Genomic DNA, 13,504 nt, shown 5'->3' on the forward strand with positions numbered 1-13,504 from the left:
AGCCACCACACCCAACCCAATTTTTTTTTTTTTTTAAAGACAGAGTCTTGCTTTGTCACCCAGACTGGAGTACAGTGGCATGATCTCAGCTCACTGCAACCTCTGCCTCCCTGGTTCAAATGATTCTCCTGCCTTCGCCTCCCTAGTAGCTGGGATTACAGGCACGTCCCACCATACCCAGCTAATTTTTGTATTTTTAGTGGAGACAGGGTTTTGCCATGTTGGCCAGGCTGGTCTCGAACTCCTGACCTCAAGGGATCTGCCCGCCTCAGCCTCCCAAAGTGCTGTGATTACAGACGTGAGCCACCATGCCCGGCCAACAGTAACGTTTTTGAAGTCTATTTTTCTTGTTTCTTTCTCTCTCTCTCCTTCTGTCTCTCTTGCCCTCTTTTCCTCCCTGCTTCCCTTTTCCTGTCTCTCTTTCCCACTTGTATGTGTTTATAATGTTTTCAATTCAAATTAATCCACATTGACCCTTTGCTTTTGAGTAACCACACAGGCAGATGACAACTCCCCCAGCTTGGAAGTTGAAGTCCCTTCAACCCTCCTGTCTTAGGGAACCTCAGATGGGGAAGGGCAATATTCAGGTGGGAGGCCATGGGGTGAGGTTTGGGGTGCATCCACTTCTCGAGATGGCTGGTGTGCCTCAGAGAAGCATGGAAGGAGTGTGGGGGGGGACACAGGGAACTTGGGTGGGAGTCAGGGACTCTGGGTGCAGGTGAAGTACAGGACAGCGTTCAGGCCACAGGCCTGCCTGAAGCTCCCCAGAAACCCTGGCAGGGGTGTCAAACCCATGGGCCCCACTTCTAAGTTTAGGAAATAACAAGAAGATTGAGACGTCCATCTGGGCCGGGCGCAGTGGCTCACACCCATAATCCCAGCACTTTGGGGACTGACGTGGGAGGATTACTTGAGCCCAGGAGTTCAAGACTGGCCTGGGCAAAATAGTGAGTTATTATTTCTCAGCAGAAATATTCAACAGCTGACTATAAAACTCTGCCCTTTCTCTCTTTAACTGGATGGTTAAGAGCAGTCTTAGTTGCAGCAGGGTTAGGGTTAGGTGATGTCAGCTTGATTCTTATCAGGTGAGTGGTGCTAATTTACATGGCAGGTTGATTATTAATGAAACACCTGACATTTGGTTACTGCCCCATAAACTCTTGATGACTTCCGCATTGGTGTTCTCCCTAGAGACTCACAGAAATCCCACTCTGAGGCTGCAGAGATGAAGGAGGAGCGAATGAAAGTTTGTTGAAGCTTACCCTGGGCCAGACAGGGTGGAGGGGCTTTATACGCCTCATCTCTTAGTCTTTTGGAGCATTTTGCCGCAGGAAATTACTGAGCATATGATGGAAAACCAAGAACCAACCCCCAGGCACGGCTGGCACTATGGTCAACCACATAAGTAGGGGCAATCTGCCTGATCCACTAGGGCACAGACACACCCCCCTGGCCAACCTTTTCTGATGAGCACCACACTGCACGTCACAGATCAGGAAGCGTGGCCATGGATGCATGCAACTCTGTGCTCTTCCCAACAAGCTCTCTCTCTGTGTGCGTGCGTGCGTGCATGCATGTGTGTGTGTTCATTAGCCAGCCTTAGGAGGGTACAAATCTCCCAGTGGGTCCTCACCTCCCCAGTCAAGCCCCTTCGGGTAGCACCCCCAGCAGGTACTGGCCTGGTGTCTGGGCAGGTTCAGCAAACAGAGGAGCTTGCTGTGGCTACTGATGGGGAGAGGCCCTGTCTCCTGTCTGGGTCAGGGAGGCTTGGACCCAGGGCTTAGCTCCAGTCTCCAGACCCAGGAAGCAAAACCTCAAAGGAACATATAAGGAAATGAAGAGCACTGTGGGAAGACTTCAGAGAATGTGCACCCCTCTGCAGAAGACTTGGGAATAAAAAACCCATTTAGGAAAGATCCCTCTCTTCTCCCATCGATGGGGTTCCTTCTCAACACTGATCAGCACTAAGAATGTGCTGGAAGGCGGGAGGCTGAGGTGGGGGAATCAACACCAGGGAGCCCTCCAGCAGCCAGGATTTGCACGCGATTTACATCTATTTTGCATGTACCGGCTGCCTTCGGAGATTTTAACTGTTTCATGAAATTTTCCCTGAAGGATGAACATTGTTCTCTTCCTGCTGCTTTTTACCAAAACCCATGAGAGTCAGGGTGATGAAAAGAGGTTCCTTTCACCAAGGATGATGGAGATGCTGGGGAGAGTGGGCCTGTGAAAGTGGTCTGTTAACACATTTCTGCAAGATGAATGGTTTGCAGTTTTAAAGGGGCCCTTGTAATGAGCTCATTTGGAAAACAGGAAAGAGTCCTTTACAAATCATCTCACCCAGTTCCAGCAATCCCACGCATGGGTATAGACCCAAACGCACTGAAAGGCACGCGGAAAGATCTTTGCACACCCGTGTTCACAGTAGTGTTATTTACATCAGCCAAAAGGTAGAGGCAACCCAAGTGTCTATGACAGATGAATGCATACGTGGAATGTAGTTTGTCCATACGACGGAGTATTATTATTCAGCCTTAGAAAGGAATGAGGCTGTGACACAGGCAACAACCTGGATGAACCCCGAGGACGTTATGCTAAGTGAAATAAGCCAGTCACAAAAAGACAAATACGGTCACTTCATTTACCTGAGTTACCTAGAGTAGTCAAAATAATAGGGACAGGCCGGGCACAGTGGCTCACGCCTGTAATCCCAGCACTTCGGGAGGCTGAGGCAGGCGGATCACCTGAGGTCTGGAGTTCAAGACCTGCCTGGCCAACATGGCGAAACCCAGTCTCTACTAAAAATACAAAAAAAATTAGCCAGGCCTGGTGGTGCGCACCTGTGGTCCCAGCTACTCAGGAGGCTGAGGCATGAGAAGCGCTTGAACCCGGGAGGCAGAGGTTGCAGTGAGCCGAGATCATGCCACGGCACTCCAGCCTGGGAGACAGAATGAGACTCTGTCTCAAAAAAAAAAAAAAAATAAATCATAGAGACAGGAAGTGGAATGGTGGTTGCCAGGGGTTGGGGGACAGGCGATTGGGGAGTTTGTATTTAATGGGGACAGAGTTTTGGTTTTGCGAGATGAAAAACTCCAGGAGATGGATGGTTGTGGTGGTGGTTGTGGACTGATATGAACGTACTTAAGCCGATGCCACTGAACTATACGCTTAAAAATAATTAGGATAATAAATTGTACGTTCTGTGTACTTTATAACAATTAATTGATTAAAAAACACAAAACCTCCATGCCTCTGAGGCCTTCATTTTCACAAATGGGGAAAGCAGAGGTACAGGGGGGTGAAGTAAGATCTAGAACCCAGGGAATGTTCCTACCTTGCGATTAGGATCTCAGACTCTTCTTACCGAATATTCTAATTATATTTTGACCTTCAAATATTTTTAAACATTTATATTATATAAAATTTCAAACAAAAAAGCGAATTAATCTTATCTAATGAACACCCCAATATCTACTACCTATATTCAACAATAGTTAGCATCTGCCAGATATGCTTTCTGTCCCCTATGCATATCTAAGTGTATACAATTATATTTTACTTTAATAAAATGTTAAAAATACATATATTGCAGCCCAGGCATAGTGGCTCACCCCTGTAATCCCAGCACTGTGGGAGGCTGAAGTGGGAGGATTGCTCGAGCCCAGGAGTTCGAGACCAGCCCAGGCAATGTAGTGAGGCCTTGTCTCTACTAAAAAAAAAAATTTTTTTTAATTAGCCAGGTGTGGTGGCATGCATGTGTAGTCCTAGCTACTCAGCATGCTGAGGAGAAGGATCACTTGATCCTGGGAGATAGAGGCTGCAGTGAGCTATGATCACCAGTGCACTCTAGCCCAGGTGACAGAGCAAGACGCTGTCTCAAATCAAATAAATAAATAAATAAATAAATAAATAAATAAATAAAAGAATGGCCGGGCACTGTGGCTCACGCCTGTAATCCCAGTACTTTGGGAGGCCAAGGCAGGTGGATCATTTGAGATCAGGAGTTCGAGACCAACCTGGCCAACATGGTGAAACCCCATCTCTACTAAAAATATAAAAAATTAGCCGGGCGTGGTGGCACATGCATGTAATCCCAGCTACTCGGGAGGCTGAGGCAGGAGAATCGCTTGAACCCAGAGGCAGAGGTTACAGTGAGCCGAGATTGCGCCACTGCACTCTAGCCTGGGTGACAGAGCAAGAGTCCATCTGAGAAAAAAAGAAAAATATGTGTAGACACACACACACACACACACGTGTATATATGTGTATATATATAATAGATATCATGGCACTTCACCCATACTGGAGCATGTATCTCCTAAACATAAGGATATTGCTTTCATACATAATCACACAACTACAATGTCATTATCATACCTAAGAAAATTATCAATAGTTCCCAAATGTTGTCGAATATCCAGTCTATATGGACATTTTTGCAGTTTCCCCCAGTTTTCTTCGATAGTTCCTCTTTTAGAATCAGGATCCAGCCAAGTTGCAAGCACTGCATGAGTGTATTATGTCTTTAGCTTCCTTTATGATGGAAGAGCACCCCGTGCCCCTTTCTTTTCGTAATGATTTTTTCCCCCTAAAAGAGCCCAGGCCAGTCCAGTAGAAGGTTCAGCATTTGGGATTTTCTCATTGTTTTGTCATGGTGCCATTTAACCTCTTCCCCCACCTGCTGTGTCTTAGTCCATTTTCTGCTGCTATAACAGAATGCCACAGACTGGGTCACTTATAAAGAAAAGATTTATTTGGCTCACAGTTCTGGAGGCTGGGAAGATTGAGGGGCCACATCTGGTGAGGGCTTTTGTGCTGCATTATCCCATGGAGAAAGGCAGAAGGGCAGGCAAGCACCGAAGACAGAGAGAGTACAGGTGGGGGCTGAACTTCCCTCCCCAAAGAACTAATTCTCTCCATGGTAACAGCATTAATCTACTGATGAGGGCATGACCGAATCACCTGTCAAAGGCCCTGGCTCTTAATTCCTTCCCAATGGCAATTAATTTCAACATGAGTTTTGGAGAGGACATCTAAACCCTAGCACTCTGTGTCTTGGAACCCATATTCCCATGGCAATGCCTATTCCTGAATAAACATTATTTTCAAGACCTCACTGTGTCCTGGAAGTCAGGTCCTAGGCTTGGTTGGATTCAGATGAGATGTTTTAGGCACGGATACTTCACAGGTGATGCTGTGGGCTTCACTGCATCAGGAGGTATCTAACAGTAGCTCGTCCCCTTAGTGATGCTGAGTTTGGTTAAAATGGTGACACCCAGTTCTCTCCATCATAACTGAATTAAGAAGCAATCTGCGGGTTAGGACTTTGTCGCCAAGCAAACATCCTGTTCTCCACAGCCTCCCCTACTGGTTTCAGCATCCATGGCAGCTCCTTGCTATAATCAATTACATCACTGGTGGCTTCAAAACTATTATTCTTCCAATTCTATCATTCCTTCTACATTTATTATCTGTAAAGAAGAGCTTTCTCTCATTAGCTGGGGATGAACCACAGTTCTAAAAAATGAGAGTGTAAGTGATTTGTCTTCTCTCCTTAATTGCTGATGTTCATAGCAAGGTGATGTAATTGGGATTTTTTTCTTCTTTTTTCTTGTTCTTGTTCTTTTCTTTTTTTTTCTTTTTGAGATAGGATCTCACTTTGTTGCCTAGGCTGACGTGCAGTGGTGTGATCATGGCTCACTGTAGCCTCAACTCCTGGGGCTCAAGTGATTCTCCCACCTCAGCCCCCTGAGGAGCTGGAACTATAGGTACGCACCACCACACCTGACCAATTTTTTTATTTCTTGTAGAGATGGGGTCTCACTATGTTTCCCAGGCTGGTCTCAAACTCCTGAACACCAGCGGTTCTCCTGCCTTGACCTCTCAAAGTGCTGAGAAAGCAGGCGTGAGCCACTGTGCCTGGCCTATTTTTCTTGTCCATTCTCTTTTCCCCCTCAAACTTCAGCATCGCTATGAACTCATGGATTTTTTAAATAATTTAATTTAATTTTAAGTTCCAGGATACATGTGTAGGACATGCAGGTTTGTTACGTAGGTAAACATGTGCCAGAACTCATGGATTTTTATTTATTCAACATTTTACATTAAATTGCAGAAATTCTATTTTATGGCTCCTGTGGACACTATAACAATTACATGTTGGGTGGCTTAAAACAACAGAAATTTATTGCCTGTCAATTCTGGAGGCTGGAAGTCGGAAATCAAGGTGTCGGCAGGATTGGTTCCTTCTGGAGTCTCCGAGGGATGACCTGACCCAGGCCTCTCTCCCGGTGCCTGCTGGCTGCGGGCAATCTTTGGCATTCCTTGGCCTGGAGCTGCGCCACTCCAGTCTCTGCCTCTGCCTTCATGGGGCCTCCCACTCCGTGTCTACGTCTGTCCTGCTTCTGTCTTATATAAGGACACAGGACATTGGATTAGAACCCAGCCGGCTAATCCAAGATGGGCTCATTTTGAGATCATTAATTACATCTGCACAGACCTTTTTCCCAAATACGGTCACATTCACAGGTACTGAGTGTTAGGATTTGGACCTATCTTTTTAGGGGGCCACTATTCAACCCACTACAGTTTCCTCAAATTTTGTCACGAACAGCACATCCAGGTTAGTTTCTGTATGGGTCTGACATTTCCGAATCAATCTTCGAGCATGTCCTTGCTTTCTAACACAAGAAGGTGACCCACTTGTACTTCCCCTGCTGCATTTCTGGAAGCAGCCAGTTCTTTCAGCCTAGTTCTATTTAGTGAGGGCTGGGATCTAAAGCCATGGCCAGGAGTTCTTGTTACTGGGCACCTGTCTGTAAGCTGTTTCAGTGTTCAGAACTAGGAAATCGATGCTTTTTAATTTATTTTTGTAATTATGACTTTGTCCATCTAAACAACAAACAGAGAGAAAGACTCTCTAGAAGAAAATAATGTTTATTCAGGTATAGGCATTGCAATGGGAATATGGGGGCCATAGTAAATTATTGATATGTACATATTCTGGGAGGTAAAGGAAGGCAAAAGTTTTTAAAGAAAAAATGAGGACCAGCCTGGCCAACATGGTGAAACCCCATCTCTACTAAAAATACAAAAATTAGCCGGGCATGGTGTCAGGTGCCTATAATCCCAGCTACACGGAAGGCTGAGGCCGGAGACTCGCTTGAAACCAGGAGGCAGAAGTTGCAATGAGCCGAGATCGCGCCACTGCATTCCAGCCTGGAACTCCGTCAAAAAAAAAAGGAAGAAGAATTGTTTTGAGATAATTATCCCTGGCTATAAGGATCAGTAACAAGGATAGCACAGTTCAAGACTGGACAGGCCGTTGCTGGGCAGATGTCCTCGCAGAAGTATTTTTGTGTGTGTAGAATTGTGATGGCCTTTGTGCAAGGTTGTGGTTTTTGCAAAATCTTTTGCGATAGTGATTGTGACCAGGCATTGATGCATGAGAACCCGCCCGTCATGGCCTTCCCCGGCTCTTCTTGTCAGGGTTTTTAATACAAGTGGCTCCATTTTGATTCAGACAATTTTCACAAGTTCCTATTGATATTCTCAGTTTGAATTTAGCATTATTGGGTTTTGTTTGTATACAGTGAAGGGGTCCAAGAGCCGTTTTGTTATATGCATAGATTGCATAGTAGTGAAGTCTGGTATTTTAGTGTATCCATCACCAGATAGTGTATATTGTACCCGTTAAGTAATTTCTCAGCATTATAGGTTTTTATTTAATTAATTTATTTATTTAGAGACAGAGTTTTGCTTTTGTTGCCCAGGCTGGAGTGCAATGGCGTGGTCTCGGCTCACTGCAACCTCCACCTCCCAGGTTCAAGCGATTTTCCTGCCTCAGCCTCCCAAGTAGCTGGGATTACAGGCGTGCATCACCATGCCCAGCTAATTTTGTATTTTTAGTAGAGATGGGGTTTCACCATGTTGGCCAGGCTGGTCTTGAACTCCTTACCTCAGGTGATCTTCCCACCTTGGCCTCCCAAAGTGCTGGGATTACAGGTGTGAGCCACCCATGCCCAGCCTGCATTATAGGTTTTTAAAAATACTTGATTTTATATTTGTGTCTCTTTTCTCTTACATTGGAAATCTTGGTTCTTGACAAAATTCGCATTTTTATCTCTGCATCTTACTCCGCCATAGTTTATTCAATCAGTCCCCTACTTTTTTTCTTTTTTAAACTTTTTTGAGAGGCTTTTGGGCAAAAACCAGAAAACCTGCTAGACAAATTCTAAAAGAACTGTAACACTAATCAGTCCCCTATTAATTGACATTTGGGTTGTCTCCAATATTCAACTTTTGCAGATAATGCCATAAGAAATATTTTTTTGGCCAGGTGCAGTGGCTCATACCTGTAATCCTAGCACTTTGGGAGGCTAAGGTGGCTGGATCACCTGAGATCAGGAGTTCGAGATCACGCCACTGCACTCCAGCCTGGATGACAGCAAGACTCCATCTCAAGGGAAAATAATAATAACAATAATAATAATAATAATAATTTTTTTGAGACGGAATCTGTCTCTGTCGCCCAGACTGGAATGCATCTGGCGTGATCTTAGCTCACTGCAACCTCCGCCTCCCAGTTTCAAGAGATTATTCTGCCTTCGCCTCCTGGGTAGCTGGGACTACAAGTGCGTGCCACAACACGCCGCTAATTTTTGTATTTTTAGTAGAGATGGGGTTTCACCACGTTGGCCAGGCTGGTCTTGAACTCCTGACCTTGTGATCTGCCCGCCTCAGCCTCCCAAAGTGCTGGGATTACAGGCATGAGCCACCATGCCCGACCAATAATATTTTTTTGAAATGAAAGTTCCCATATATGTAATACTGAACCCAGCCTACTAGTGTACAACATGTAAACAAAGAGAAAAAATAGATTCCTTTTTTTTTTTTTTTTTTTTTGAGATGGAGTCTCACTCTGTTGCCCAGGCTGGAGCGCAGTGGCGCCATATCAGCTCATTGCAACCTCTGTCTCCTGGGTTCAAGAGATTCTCCTGCCTCAGCCTCCCAATTAGCTGGGACTGCAGGCTGGTGCCACCACGCCTGGCTATTTTTTTTTTTTTTTTTTTTTTGTATTTTTAGTAGAGATGGGTTTTCACCACATTGGCTAGGCTGGCCTCAAACTCCTGACCTCAAGTGATCCACCCGCCTTGGCCTCCCAAAGTAGTGGGATTACAGGCGTGAGCCATTGCGCCTTGTCAAAAATGTATTCCTAATAAAACATGTTGAACTGTCCAGATATGGTGACATTTTCAGCTTGATGTGGTGATGATGGTGACCTTGATACAACATAATATGTGTGTCATCTCATGTGTAATTCCTTATGGACCCAGCTTGATTCTTCTTCAATATCTCCTTTTGGAGTTGTACCTAATTTGATTACCAGTTTTCATCTGATTCTACTGGGAAATGGGATGATTTTGCTTTTGTTTCTTGGCCAGGAATCACTTAATCCTCAAAGTCTTGTGAGAAGACATGGCGAGAAGCAGAGTCAAACACACACCATGATAGCAGAGAAGAGAAGAGAGAGAGAAGAAAGAATCTTTTATGGGCCGGGAGAGGAGGCTCACACTTGTAATCCCACACTCTGGAAGGCTGAGGTGAGTGGATCACCTGAGGTCAGGAGTTTGAGACCAGCCTGGCTAACATGGTGAAACCCTGCCTCTACTAAAAATACAAATAATTAGCCAGGCATGGTGGCTCGCATCTGTGGCCCCAGCTACTTGGGAGGCTTAGCCACAAGAACTGCTTGAACTCAGGAGGTGGAGGTTGCAGTAAGCTGAGATGGTACCACTGTACTCCAGCCTGTGTGACAGAGTGAGATTCTGTCTCAAAAGAAAAAAAAAAAAGAAAAAAAAAACAATTCTGTATGCACACATGTGTGAGTGTAGGGTTGTGTGTGTGTGTGTGTGTGTGTGTAGAGTGTAGGTGTGCAGGGAAGATGCATAGCAAAGAAAGAATGCACACATTATGGCCTTAGATATGGCCAAATTCCTGTCTAGAGAGGGTGTGCCGTTCTGTCCTCCCACTCCCAGAAGTGTAGATTTGTTCCCACAGCCTTGCCAGCAAGGTGGTCGTCAAATTTGGGGAATTTTGGCCAGGTGCGGTGGCTCTCACCTGTAATCCCAGCACTTTGGGAGGCTGAGGCAGGCAGATCACGAGGTCAGGAGATTGAGACCATCCTGGCTAACATGGTGAAACCCTGTCTCTATTAAAAACACAAAAAATTGGCCAGGTGTGGTGGCGGGCACCTGTAGTCCCAGCTATTGGGGAGGCTGAGGCAGGAGGATGGCGTGAACCCGGGAGGCAGAGCTTGCGGTGAGCCAAGATTGCACCGCTGCACTCCAGCCTGGGCGACAGAGCAAGACTCCATCTCAAAAAAAAAAAAAAAAAAGAGACAGGTATTTTGCCAATCTGATAGGACAGGAGGAAGGGCATCCCAGGGTAGTTTTAATTTGTGTTTCCTTTATGTTGAGTGAGGCTGTCTTTTCATACTTCTTAGGGTCACTTACATTTTTCTGAAAACTTTCCATTCATGCCTTTTTTTTTTTTAAATTTATTTATTTATCTTTATTGATCATTCTTGGGTGTTTCTCGCAGAGGGGGATTTGGCAGGGTCATAGGACAATAGTGGAGGGAAGGTCAGCAGATAAACAACTGAACAAAGGTCTCTGGTTTTCCTAGGCAGAGGACCCTGCGGCCTTCCACAGTGTTTGTGTCCCTGGGTACTTGAGATTAGGGAGTGGTGATGACTCTTAACGAGCATGCTGCCTTCAAGCATCTGTTTAACAAGGCACATCTTGCACCGCCCTTAATCCATTTAACCCTAAGTGGACACAGCACATGTTTCAGAGAGCACAGGGTTGGGGGTAAGGTCACAGATCAACAGGATCCCAAGGCAGAAGAATTTTTCTTAGTACAGAACAAAATGAAAAGTCTCCCATGTCTACTTCTTTCTACACAGACACGGCAACCATCCGATTTCTCAATCTTTTCCCCACCTTTCCCCCCTTTCTATTCCACAAAACCGCCATTGTCATCATGGCCCGTTCTCAATGAGCTGTTGGGTACACCTCCCAGACGGGGTGGTGGCCGGGCAGAGGGGCTCCTCACTTCCCAGTAGGGGCGGCCGGGCAGAGGCGCCCCTCACCTCCCGGACGGGGCGGCTGGCCGGGCAGGGGGCTGACCCCCCCACCTCCCTCCCGGACGGGGCGCATTCATGCCTTTTGTCTGTTGTTTTTTTTTGTCAAATAATTGACTTTTCACAATTAAGACTGTGATATAATAGTTCTGTGTATATTAGAGAGGCCGTTTGTGATATAAGTTGCAAAAGTTTTCTCTCCGTCTAACATTTATCTTCTGACTTTGCTCTGCTTGCTTTCTTCTTACCATGGAAAAGGTTTTTGTTTTGTTTTGTTTTGCTTTGGTTTTTTGAGGTCGCCTAACTTATCGGTCTTCTATTGTTTCTGACTGTTCAGCCATTTTTAGAAAGCTTTTCTTCACTCCTGATTACACAGAATTCACTCATGTTTTCTTCTTGCACTCGTATGATTTCACTTTTGACACTTAAAGTTTATTCTGGTGTAGGGTGTGGAGAGGGATCTAACTTTATCTTTTTCCAAATGGTCACTGCATATGCTTCAGGGGAGGCGCAGCTAAAATAAAACCTCTAGCTGTGAATGCTGCTGCTTGGGGGACTGAGAAATGGTCTCACAGTGACCATGAAACTCTTTAACATCCAACACGCTGCGGAGTGTGGCCTGGCACAATTTATTGCTGGGGGTGTGTAGAGGCGTGATCAGGGATTTGAGAGAGGAGGTGGCCTACCCAGGAAGACAAAACACCCAGAATTTTAAATTTTAATTGAGCCAGGCTCGGTGGCTCATGCTTGTAACCCTAATGTTTTGGGAGGCTGAGGTGGGAGGATCTCTTGAGACCAGGACTTTGAAACCAGCCTGGGAAACATAGTTAGGCCCAATCTCTAAAAAAAATAAAAATAAAAAAGTATCCGGGTGAAGTGGTACATGCCCATATTCCCAGCTCTTTGGGAGGCTGAGTTGGGAGGACCACGTGAGCCCAGGAGCTCGAGGCTGTAGTGAGCTATGATTGCACCACTGTACTCCAACCAGGGACAAAGCGAGATCCTGTCTTAATAAATACATAAATAAATAAATAAAATTGGCAGGCATCAATGTCAAGATGAAGCCTTTGACAACATTCCACAGACAGCTCTTTCCTTCTTTCCTGAACTCACAAACTTCCAGGGGTTCTGCGTTGCCTACAGATATAGCCCAGGCTGCTTATTTAGCCCAGGGTCCTTCATACATGGCTTTTCTTGCCTCCTATTCCCTACACCTGACCATTTATAAAGCAAGCAAGCCTTCTGTGGTCTTGCTTCCCTGCTTCTGCTCAAGCTGGGTCCTACTGTCGTAAAGCCCATCTGCTCCATCACCATTGATCAAATTCTTGATGAAACCAGAAGCAAAGTTCAAGTCTCACCCTCACCAGTAAGTTGCCCTCATCACTCTGATTTTGACGTCTTCCTCCTGCAGCACTTTGTAGGGTGGTTCTGGGCTGGACCTGGCCTTGAGCAGAGTAGGATCAGTCCTTCCCATGTCATCTGCTGGGTCCATGCTCCTTGCCAGCAGGTATAGGGGACTGAATCATCTCCTCATCCTAATTCATGTCTACCTGGAACCGCAGAACATGACTTTATTTGGAAAGGGAGTCTTTGAAGATGTAGTTCAGTTCAGCTGAATTCACACTGGGTTGAGGTGGGCTTTAAATACAATGCCTGGGGTCTCATAAGAAGAGGGGCAAACACAGAGGGACACAGAGGAGAAGCCTGCATGAAGATGGAGGCAGAGACTGGGCTGACGCAGCCACAGCCAAGGAACACCAGGCATGGCCAGTGACCACCAGAAGCTCAGAAAGAGCCAGGGAACAGCTGCTCCCTCGGAACCTTCAGAGGGAACCAACCCTGCTGACTGACACCTTGGGTTTGGGACTTTTGGCCTCGAGAATTGTGAGAGAATAATCTTCTGTTGTTTTAAGCCACCCAGTTTGCAGTAACTTGTTATGGCAGCCCTGGGAAATGAATATTGCAGGCATCAACAGTAACAATATTTACTCAGTGCTCACACTGCGTGGGCACTCTGCTAGGTATTCACACGTGTCTCTCACTGGACTGTCCGTATTAATCTGTTCTCACGCTGCTGTGAAGAAATCCTGGCACTGGGTAATTTATAAAGGAAAGCAGTTTAATTGACTCACAGTTCCTCAGGGCTGGGAGGGCCTCAGGAAACTTACAATCATGGCAGGAGGGGAAGCAAACATGTCCTTCTTCAAGTGGCGGCAGGAAGGAGAAGTGCCGAGCAAAGTGGGGAAAGCCCCTTATAAAACCATCAGGTCTCGTGAGAACTCACTCGCTATCCCGAGAACAGCATGGGAGAACCACCCCCATGACTCAATTACCTCCCCCAGTTTCCCTCCCGTGACACAT

The 13,504-nt window shown here is 45.9% G+C and overlaps 1 non-coding gene across 1 annotated transcript; it reads right to left on the bottom strand.

Moving 5' to 3' along the window:
• Positions 1–8,191: 8,191 nt before the first annotated feature.
• LOC112204452 (U7 small nuclear RNA) lies at positions 8,192–8,253 on the bottom strand. The gene has a single exon (XR_002938097.1). It is a non-coding gene; the product is annotated as a U7 small nuclear RNA (small nuclear RNA).
• Between the last annotated feature and the right edge of the window lie 5,251 nt (positions 8,254–13,504).

Source organism: Pan troglodytes, chromosome 11 (assembly GCF_028858775.2).
Source record: "Pan troglodytes isolate AG18354 chromosome 11, NHGRI_mPanTro3-v2.0_pri, whole genome shotgun sequence".
Taxonomy (NCBI): domain Eukaryota; kingdom Metazoa; phylum Chordata; class Mammalia; order Primates; family Hominidae; genus Pan; species Pan troglodytes.